Source organism: Poromitra crassiceps (genome assembly GCF_964638095.1).
Source record: "Poromitra crassiceps genome assembly, chromosome: 21".
NCBI lineage: Eukaryota > Metazoa > Chordata > Actinopteri > Beryciformes > Melamphaidae > Poromitra > Poromitra crassiceps.
In genome coordinates, this window is record NC_139638.1 from 28,766,304 (window position 1) to 28,778,414 (window position 12,111).

Sequence of the window (12,111 nt, forward strand, 5' to 3'; positions counted from 1 at the left end):
ACAGAGTGAGGGAGAGAGAGTTTTAGTGACTTGTAAAACTGAAGAGTAGAGCTGCAACGATTAATCGATTAGTCGATCGACAGAAAAATAATCGACAACTATTTTGATAATCGATCAATCGTTTTGAGTCATTTTTTCAGACAATTTTTAAAAAATTGGAGCTTCTTAAATGTGAATATGTTTCTGGTTTCTTCACTCCTCTATGACAGTAAACTAAATATCTTTGGGTTGTGGACAAAACAAGACATTAGAGGACGTTATCTTGGGCTTTGGGAAACACTGATCGTAATTTTTTCACCATTTTCTGACATTTGATAGACCAAACAACTAATCGATTAATCGAGAAAATAATCGACACATTAATCGATAATTAAAATAATGGTTAGTTGCAGGCAGCCCTACTGAAGAGAAGTCCAGATTGCAAACAGAAAGGTAACGGTCTTCATTCTGCACGTTATGCATTATTATTCACAAAGATGTCACAAGGCTTCAGATGTCACAAGGCTTCTGTGTGAGCTTCAGATGCTTCTTCCTTCATCATATTCCTTCCTTTTCAACACTCTTTCCATCTGTGGAACATTCATGATGATTTCAATGGCACCCGGTGCACAGTCTGTAATACTGTGTGTGCTTTGAACAGAGTGAGCAGCAGTGTACACTATACAGCCTTAAAGAGCACACCATGACATTCTGTCTTTTGGTTCTGGTGAGAAGAGAGAGGGAGAGAGAGAGAGAGATTGGGAGAGAGAGAGACAGAGATAGAGAGGGAGAGAGAGAGACATAGAGAGGGAGAGACAGACAGAGGGAGAGAGAGAGACATAGAGAGGGAGAGAGAGAGATTGGGAGAGAGAGAGAGAGTTGAGTGAGAGAGAGAGAGAGAGAGACAGAGATAGAGAGGGAGAGAGACAGACAGATAGAGAGCAAGAGAGAGAGATTGGGAGAGAGAGAGAGTTGAGTGAGAGAGAGAGCGAGAGAGAGAGATAGAGAGGGAGAGAGACAGACATAGAGAGGGAGAGAGAGATAGAGGGAGAGAGAGAGATTGGGAGAGAGAGAGAGAGAGAGAGAGACAGACATAGAGAGGGAGAGAGAGATAGAGGGAGAGAGAGAGATAGAGATAGAGAGGGAGAGAGACAGACATAGAGAGGGAGAGAGAGATAGAGGGATAGAGTTCTGTTATTATTCTGAATAGATTCCGGTCAACAATAGTCTTCTATTATATTCTATCTTATCACATTCCATTTTTTTTGTGTGATTTATGTTACTGGGTAACAAAATGTCTTGTTTTCTGTTTTTGATATTGCTAAGTGTTGCTAATGTATGCTTTGGCAATGTAAGATGCACCTTATCATGCCAATAAAGCCCTTTGAATTGAATTTAATATATATAGAGAGAGAGAGAGAGAGAGAGAGAGAGAGAGAGGGGGAGGGAGAGAGAGACAGAGAGGGAGGGAGGGAGAGAGACAGAGAGAGAGAAAGAGACAGAGAGAGAGAGAGAGAGAGAGAGACAGAGAGAGAGAGAGAGAGAGAGAGAGAATTGGGAACATCAAGATAAAACGTAGCACTGTAAACTAAATCAGAAACAGAGGAACACTTTTTGTTACAATGTTCAACATACTATAACTCATACATACTATAACTCATACATAGTATAACTCAATTAGGGAAACGTACATTTTAATAGATTTCAGGTTTTGATAGCTGGCTTTTCTGCTCTCTCAACAAAAATAACACTAGGCTATGTTATGTACTGCAATCTGCTGCCGTAGAATTGATACATTTACCAGATGACTAGAGAAATAGATATGATATTGGATCATGTTATGTACCCTGTCTTCATGAATATGTGTAGTACTGTGCACTGTTGTTTTAGTACATTTTAGTCAGTCAAGTTGTTTAAGACTGACTTTTAATTGGACACTTACATTTGTGTGTACTGTATAATCTAAAATGTGTTTTTTATTCACCAATATTCAATGTAAAGAAGATACTGATCTGCTGCACAGTTTACACAATTATTGTTATTTTGTTCTCTCTTTGTTGTTTTATCAATTTCTTGTTTTGCTGTTGTGTGCTTTCTTTGGCAATATGCACAAGTGTCATGCCAATAAAAGCTCACTGTAATGAAATTGATTTAAGAGAGAGAGAGAGAGAGGGAGAGAGAGAGAGAGAGAGAGAGAGAGAGACAGAGGGAGAGAGAGAGAGAGAGAGAGAGGGAGGGAGAGAGAGAGAGTGTGTGAGAGAGAGAGAGAGAGAGAGAGAGAGAGGGAGAGAGAGAGAGGGCGGGGGAAATGGAAAACGCATTACTGAGAGTGCTCTAAAAGGTGTGTCTTTGAGGTTAGAGTCGTCTCTAAAAGCTCATATAATGAATGTGTCCAAAGAGCGCGGCGAGTTAAATTTCTCAATCACACTACTACACTATTTCTTTCTACAATGTGATAAACAAATAAGCAGCGTGGTGGACGCATATCATCGTGTGTTTAACTACGAGTCTCTCGCAGCAACACAACAGGTATAGCTTGCTGCGCGGGCCAAACGGAGAGAGCGCAAGGTTGATGCCATCTGGGAAGGCTGCGAACGAACTAGGGGTGTCCAAGATCAATCGTATAATTGAATCGATGCGGACGTGAATCGTATCGAATCGTTGACACATGAATCGTTGAATCGTTGATGTTTTAAATTTCTATTGACATTCAGATTTTAAAGCACTTTCTAGGTAAAAAAGGGAGTTGATATTGATCTGACTGCTTGTATTAATTGATGAAAAAGTAGCCATGTGCAGTAATAATACAGACAATTGAGGATGTGATACGTGGAGCTGCAATGCTTTGAGATGCATCGTGGAATCCAATCGAATCGTTGACAGATGAATCGTAATCGAATGGAACCGTGAGGCCGCGGTGAAGATTCACAGACCCTAGAACGAACTGAAGTCAACGCACTGCGCCGGGAAGATGCAAAACGAGCGGCCCCCGTGCTGCGCAGGGAATCTGGTGTGTCTGTTTGCTTGACCGCAAGAGCGGGCAGAGACAGAGACACAGAGAGCAAAGATAGCGTGACCCCCAGCCGCAGCTCCTCCTCGGAGAATACTGATGAGAGTGGGAGAGGAGAGGGAGGGATGAGGAGGAGGAGGAGGAGGACCGGGAAGAGAATATGTCTTCTGTTCCAGCGTCTGTGTGGGGAATCAATAGCTGACATGAGCATACTGTACTGTACAGCGCTGTGTGGTGGTGGCTCACGACACTAAAACGATGCGTTTCACTAAGCCACCGCTCTTTATAAGGCAGCGTTCTGCTCTGATGTACCACCACAACCACAACAACACGCCCTGTGATGATCCCACCACCTCACCCCATCTGCTTAGCCACTGCTTATGTAATCTAGTAGGAACTAAGCGACGCACACGAGGAGGAGGATCAGGGGTCTTCCTCTAATGCTCTGACACTGAGCACAACAACATCCATGGTGGTGGTGGTGGCTCGGCAGAGATGATGGTCTCAGTTCATGTTCATTGAGTCGCTGGTTGTTCACCGATCCTGGTTGTGATCTTTCAAGGACAGGATGTCGAGGCCAGAGCCGTGTAGCTGGAAGAGTTCCGACATCTCCATTCACTCCAATGGACCAGTTTTTTTTACTCTCAAGAGTTCCAGGAAGTAAGGTCCTGGATTCAGCAGCACTGTCGAGTTGCAGCAAAATAGACAGTTTGTGTTGTACTCTGAAAGGGTTTCCCCCCCCCCCTGAATCAAATTGTACATTATCAGCTTTATTTTAGCATGCAAAAGTAGCGCGAGACCCATTCCTGGCTGTTCATTGGCTAATGAGTCTCGCATTTTGGTCCTCCGCTGACGCCACTCTCTCTCTAGAGGACACTAGTCGAGGCGTAGTCATGGAGGGGAGGGGAGGGGTTTAGTAGGTGTGGGTAGAGTTAGGATTGCGTCACTGCTTTTTTGGCAGATGAAGTGGCCCTGATGGCATCGTCGGTCTGTGACCTTCAGCGCTCACTGGATCTGGTTTGCAGAGGCTGAGATGAGGATCAGCACTTCTAAATCTGAGGCCATGGTTCTCAGCAGGAAACCACTGGATTGCCCACTCCGAGTAGGGAGTGAGACCTTACCCCCAAACGAGGGAGTTCAATTATCTCAAGGTCTTGTTCGCGAGTGAGGGGATGATGGAGCGTGAGATGGCCTGGAGAATCGGAGCGGTATTGCGGTTTGCTTTCCCGCACCGTTGTGACGAAGAGAGAGATGAGGCAGAAGGAAAAGCTCTCGATCTACCAGTCAATCTTCATCCAGACCCTCATCTATGGGTCATGGACTATGGGGTCGTGACTGAAAGGACGAGATTACGGATGCAAGCGGGCGAAATGAGTTCCCTCAGGAGGGTGGATGGCATCTCCCTGAGGGTGAGAAGCTCGGTCACCCGTGAGAGACTCAGAGTAGAGCCGCTGCTCCTTCACATAAATTAAAAAGGAGCCAGATGAGGTGGTTCGGGTATCTAGTAAGGATGTCTCCTGGTCGCCTCCCCAGGGAGGTTTTTCAGGCAAGTCCAGCTGGGAGGAGAGTGAGGAGGCCACGGGGCAGACCGAGGACCAGGTGGAGTGACTACAACTCCACGCTGGTCTGCGGACGTCTTGAGATCCCCCGGTCAGAGCTGGTTAATGTGGGCAGGGAAAGTTTGGGGCCTCCTGCTGGATCTGATCTTCTACCTCCACGACCCGACTCCGGATAAGTGGTTAAAGATGGATGGATGGATGGTTGTTTGCCGAGTTACTCATTTATTTATTTATTACTATGTCAGTTTGTTTTGTAAGTAGGCTAACTGTTTAACTGACAGTTAGGGGAATATCATGGCTCATGTGGTACTTAAGATAATCCCCCCCCGGGTTGTATTATTAACTCATTCACTGCCAATATCTGACTGGCATTTTTGGCACAGGCCAAGTATTTCCATAATGTTTGGTCATCTTTCAAGACCCACAGTAAATTCTGTACTAGGACTACAGTGATGTCCAATACCTCGAAATGAAGATCTAAGTCTCTACTTTCACCCCCAAAAAGAAAGTTAGCTTTTAGCATGTTCTGTACTCTACTTATAACCCTTTTTATACACCCCATGTTCATCAAAAAAGCCTGTCTGGGAAGAGAAAAGGGAGAAAAAAGCATTTTTGTAAAAGGGCACAATCTCAGGCATAACTCACTCTCAATTCTTTTATTTTGAACTGTATTGACATCAGACATGTAAATATTATTCGTTAGGACACAAATGACAAAAAAAAAATATATATATATATATATATATACACACATGAAGTGCTTTTTTTTTACATTCAACAATACAGTTTACTCGGTGTGAGTGTGCAGACAGACAGACAGACAGACAGACAGACAGACAGACACACCGACAGACAGACAGACAGACAGACAGACAGACAGACAGACAGACACACACACACACACACACACACACACACACACACACACACACACACACACACACACACACACACACACACACACACACACACACACACACACACACACACACACACGATCCCCCTTTTAGATTTCTAACCCAACATAGGATAAGCAATAACCACGCCCTGTGGCGCTGGGATTGGCCAGGAGCAACACTGGAGGGCACGCAGCCCAGCGATTTCATAACTGAAGAGCTCTTGAGAAGGACAGCGGGCTGCTGTGAGTGCCTTCTGCCCGCTGCTGCCTAGCTGTTCCTGTGTTTATTTTTGATTTGTTCTGGTACACCCGTCTCCCTATCAACTCTGCTATTTGATCGTTCCCGTTTTCCCCTCGGCTATTCAACACGTCCTCACCGCCCTCGCAAACTGATCGATCATTTCCTCATTCCTCCGATGATCAAACACATCTCTTGATTACTTTCTCCCGTTTTCTCCTGGCTGGCACAGAGGAAGGCGACTCCAGCTCGTGCCGAGGGCGTTTCAATTGCGTTTCTCCTGTCTGCACAAGGAAGCGTTACCCGTTCTCTGCTTTTCCTCTTGCTAGATTTCAAAACAACAGCTGCGGTATGTGTTTGATCGCGTGCTGTCGGCTACCCTTTGAAGGCAGGGACCTGTGTCTGTGTGACAGGCTGGGCAAGTGTTTGCTGCAGGCGCTGCACCAATAAAAACAAAAACACGTCAAACACGTCCTTGGCGGGGAAGGCCATTGCTGATAACACGTCAAAGACGTCATTGGCGGTGAATGAGTTAATAGATTTAGTACACTGAATATCTTTGGATTATTATCAGAACTGGGACGTTATGTAATTATATTTGAATTGTAAACTCTCACTCAACACTCCTTTAGTGTTATGTGCATCTTGAAACCTTGATATCAGATGTAAACTTTTGTTTGTTTGCCAACACAGAGTAGGGAAAGAAAGCCTTCATATGGGATTCCAGAATTAGAAGAATATTCAGAAGAATATTCACTACATTCTCCACTCTTCTTCTACTAGATTGACCAGGATGAGCCATGACAGGCTGGCCATGAAGAAGTCAGTCCTATCTGGCTCCTTGCCAGCTCTTGGCCACTTCCCTCTGTCACCTCAATTACCGCACACTGTAACCACTGCAGGGAGGGAGCGCAAACACATATGGCTGACAAGTCACACACAGGTTACACACTATAGAGACACTGCATGAAATAGGCCACGCCCATCACGGGGAAAAGCTCCATTCACTCCCACACACCAGCGTCATTTTCCTTGAATTAAACATAGCTAAAAGCTGTTGTGTGGTGGGGCTGCGCAGACAACAAATGTAAAAAATCGCCAGTTCAAGTTTTTTTGTACTCCTGAGCAAAACAAGGAAGCCATTGGGAATTGGCGAGAAGAAAAATGTGGATCTAGCTGTCAAGGAAGTAAGTTGGAGTGTTCATCTTCCGTATATACGATCTTTTTGTGCAACACTCAACCGTGCACGTGACATAGGAGAACGCCAGGATTGGAGGGGGGGCTTTCTGTTTTCCCCCGTCTTGGGCGTGGCTTCTGAATGATGACGCGTTACGCAGTGTCTCTATATTCTTTTGCAGCGGCGGTGTCACTTGCATTTCTCCACGGCCTGTTTCCACAAACTATGGCATTACACTGTACTTTATGGTTAATACTGCAGTTTTTAATTGTCAGGTCTAGACCAAAAATAAATAAATAAATGAATAACATTATCACATTACTATTGGATCTCCAGAAGCAGATATGAAGTAGTCAGGACACAAATGTGTTCTTCAGTGTCAGATTTCGGGGGGCATCTAAAGGAGCGTGTAACCGTGACCGCTTCAGTTTGAATCCGGCCTGGGGACATTTGCTGCATATATCAACTCTTCTCTCTCTCTCTCTCTCCTAATCTTTCCGTTCTGTCTCTCCACTGTCAGCTATCAGAACAAAGACCACACATGTTTCTTTAGAATCAGACCTCAGGAACGTGTTAGAGGAGGGGTGGGCGATTTTTCCATAAAACGAGGAGTCGATGACGGGCAATCGAAGAGGCAAAGGAGATTACATTGGTTTGTTTAGCAGTCGATCCGAAGCCCTTCCTCAGGGATACCAAAGATCGCAATGTGAGGTGATGGGTCCAATGTCGGTTCTAGTATTTCTGATAAAAGATCAAAGAAAGACCTCCAGTATTTTCCAGCAAGCTCGTCCCAAACACGTCCTGGTTTGGAGATCTAATGACGTCATTTCTGAAACTGGAAAAGATCTAATCTGTGGTCTGTGGCTCAGCTGAGAAGCTCTACAAACACTAGCCTCTCTTCTCTCATTTTGAAAAAAGGTAAACTATCACAATGGACTAGAGTGTTTAAAACATGACTGATCTATCTGTTTTTTTTTCTTTTATATTATTTACTCAGTTGACATTGTCGTTATTATTGTTATTATTTATTCATTTATTGTGTTTTATTAATAGGGAAGGGAATGTTACGGGGGAAAATGAGCCCCCCCCCCCTCATTATCTACTGGGATCTACTGTATTAAAAGAATACGAAAAAAAAGTATGATCCATAACACTGTTCACCTTGTTGCAACTTGTGAAATAAAATCTGTTTATAAAAAAGAAGAAGAATCAGACCTCAAACGTACTGGGACCCAAAATGGGCCATGGCTCCTAGTGCTGGTGGCTGTCCACACGACAGAAGCATGATTGTAATAAGTCCCAGAGAAAACTCCTCTCATATGCTCATTATTATAACGTATTATCATGCTTTCTGTATCTCTTTTTAGCGCCCCCCCCCCCTCCATCCCCCACGCCTCCTTTGAAAGCCTTCAGGTGGCTTGAACTTTCCACATGCGTTTGGCAGGGTTCTGTCAGTCTGATGTTATTTACTGCTGAAATCAGTGCCCTGCGTGCCTTCCATTTAACTCTTGGTTCCTCTGGTAGACTAAACGACTAGACTGAATGTCAAAAGGGCTAAAGGTTAAAATAAGACTCAGGCATTTTATGTTAAAACACTGGGATAATAGCGCAAATTTACAAGCATGACACGTGAGCCACCAATGAATGATATGCAAATGAATGGCATATATGGAAGAATATTATGATGTATTCAATACAAGCAAAGGCTGTGCTGGTAGCCTAAAATTAACTTAAACTTAAACATCTAAAATTCACTATTCCACCCTCTTGCTCGTCTTCATGTTTCTTTCTCTCTTGACATTTTCCCCAATTTCCTCTGGCATCAAGTGGAAATTCCATTCATGCAGTGAAATGTGCAATTAGCTTAATTGCAAACTGTTGGAGACTTCCTCCTCATTTGCATTTGAAAAATAAATAAATGTCAAGAGAACTGTGTGTAAAGCGGAGTTTTCATTGAGAAATGCACATTATTCAAATGGGTTTCCACAATTCAGAGTGTCTACTGAGGCCGATGCGAGCAGATGTGAAGTCCTGTATAGAGAAGGGGCAGACCAACACCTGGAGATGTGAACATACAGCTCATGCTTAAAGTCCTGTATAGAGAAGGGGCAGACTAACACCTGGAGATGTGAACATACAGCTCATGCTTAAAGTGCTGTATAGAGAAGGGTACTGACTAACACCTGGAGATGTGAACATACAGCTCATGCTTAAAGTCCTGTATAGAGAAGGGGCAGACTAACACTTGGAGATGTGAACATACAGCTCATGCTACTGTTGGCTCAGTAAATAACAGCTTCACACAGGTTACTCCAGGGTTGGAGGAGGACAGCTGATAATGAAGACCAGTTATTTGGACTGAGGAATATTTTTGGCTGCAGCAATGCAAACTAGGGATGAAACGATAACCAGTTTAATAATGATAAACCGTGATACAATTCTTGACCTAACCGTACCGTTTCAAATTTTCATTATCATTAAAACCATGGTTACTGTGATTACAGCACTTTGAAAAACATGGTAAATACTGTCCATCGTCAACCAAAGTTAGCAACAGTCTCGCATATACAGGCGTGCAGCCTTGGTGAGATTATTTCAGTCAGCCCTTTTTGAGTCTGAGTTTTCAATATAAAACTTGGTGAAATCATTTCAGTGAAGTCATTTTCAGCACATTTCTGTCTTTGATGACAACGACATTGAGAACCCTCTCCTGTTGTGTGATGTAGCTATGCAATATGCGACTCAGCCAACAGCATCCGTTCATCACGGGCAGAAAAGCTGCTTTTCAATTCAAAACAGATGAGTCAATAAAATGCCACAGCCATGGTGATGATGATGATGATGATGATGAGAGGAAGATGAGATGAACTTTGCAGACCAAGAATAAGTAACAGCACCCTGCTCTTCCACAACAACACTGTCTGCAATAACAGAGTTGAGATGTTTTCATAACAAGGGCTATCATCTTTATACCTCAAATCATTTCACTGGCAAGTCTTGATACTCAGTAGCATCAAATCACACACATTAGCTACTGTACTATAGCAGTGATAATGACAGATGTTTTGCCATACCTGCTGCCTCGTCAGTTGAAGAGTAGCCTATCGCCTTCCTTCACATAAATAACTGACAATGATTGATGACAAAGCCAATGATTCTCAACCTTCTTCATTCCAAGGAGCCTAATTTAGTCCACATTAGACTAAGCCACATTTGATGAGATTTCCTCTCTCAGACTCAAATCTAAGAACATTTTGTATGATTTTGTGCAGAATCCCATGTAGAGATAACAGATAGGAACACTATGATCAAAACAGCCACTCTTCAACATTGTCTAATAATTGTATTAACTTGTGAAATAATGATGAAGTTGAGATCAATTTGCTGGGGACCCCCTGGATCTCCCTCAAGGACCCATGGTATGGTGCCCCCCCCCCCCCCCCAGAGAACACCACCAGAGAGAGGCGAGCAGCAATGATGACATCACCATCTTCATCATAGTCATCATCATCAGTCCTCCTCCTCACACCCCGAGCTGTCAGACTGTCTTTCCCCTCTCTCTCCCGTGCAGTGTGACTGTGTGACGAGAGAGATGATCTATCTCTCCGACGAGACGTCTCCGAAATAACCTCGATCGCGTCCACGCTGACCGCAGTCTCTCCATCCAATTAGAGCGGATTAAAGCTGGCGTTGAATGGACATCTCGCACTAGTGTGAGGCTGGAGTCGCCTGCTTGTGCGCGAACCATGAGGTTATGCTTATTATTTATAATATGGGGCTACAATCATCTCTACAAATGTACCCGGCTGCACGTAGGCTACAGCGCAGCACGGCAAGCGATGCATGAGACAGGCTAGTCGCCAGGAAAATCAAAAATCCCTATGAGAACTGTGACAGAGAAAAGGCAGTCGCAATAAGCAGACATCAGCAGCAGCTCGGTTGAAAGATAACAAGTTAACGTCAAACAGAAACAGTGCAGTGCAGTAAAGCGAGCTTAAAATAGATCTCATATTGACATGACTTCATCGCAATTACAACAATTGAATGGACAGTGCTGTTATATCGCCTACCTCTTGGTGCATCGTGCGCAAGTGACAATGTAACGGCATCGTAAATGAACTGAGGAGTCGTCACACCATCATTATCAGCCTAATGGATTGTAGAATGAGCAGCGGCATACCTTCATTGCAACTCCCGGTTGAGGAATTTGCCAAGTAATATCAGAATGACGACCATTGCAACAAGGGCACAGGGAATCAAACCATTACGTATTCCCTCTCTCTCTCTCTCCAGCTCTGTGTGTGTGTGTGTGTGTGTGTGTGTGTGTGGAGTAAGCATAACGTAATGGACAAGACAAGCCCAGCCAACCACAGACTGGATGGAGGAGCAGTTATCTTTAGCAGCCAATCCCCTTCCGCATATCGCCCCCCAGTGGGCGGTCAGTCAGTGCTGTGCGTAAACACGCATGTCCAAGTCTGACAGATTGAAAAGCATCATGCTATTAAGTACAAATCAATATTGCTTATTTCATCACAACTGATAGTTTTCTTACTTTTATCACAGCTTGATGAATGCCATTTTCTTTTAGTTGTCCTCATGACATGTTGTCCTCATTTGAACCTAATAAGTAATAATAACCGATCACCAAGAGTTAAAGTGTTATTGGTTGAATGATGACAATGCGCCTGCAATCGTATCCATATTTGCATGAGCGCACGCCTGCACGGGGCGTGCGCGCTCGGCGTGTCCAAGGCTGCAGTCTGCAGTGGGGAGATTAGAGTTTGTTTCCATGAAATCGCCACTACCCGCTGCGCGCCCCCAGGGGGCAGCAGAGAGCGCACTACACTTCACATTCAGCTGGAACAAGGGGGACAAAAGTAGCCTATTAAACCCTGCCTGGTTTACTTCATATTCATACTGTGTGTAAAGCAACATGCCTGTAGGTGCAGTTGTTGTAGCATGTTGCAGTGGATGTGTAGCAAAATGGAATAATTAAATGAGATGGAATGACAATGATCTTGTATTGTTATTTATTTATTTATTTGTTTTTAATAAATCCTGTTAACTTTAAGCAGTGCTGCAGGGACTGTCAACAAAGGGCAAAAACGTTAAAAAGGACACTGTTTACCTCAGAGTCTAGAAGCCTACTCACCCAGGAAAATACTTTTTAATAGTCTACTACTGTAACTACTGGTGGTGTGTGTGTGTGTGTGTGTGTGTGTGTGTGTGTGTGTGCGTGCATGTGTGTGC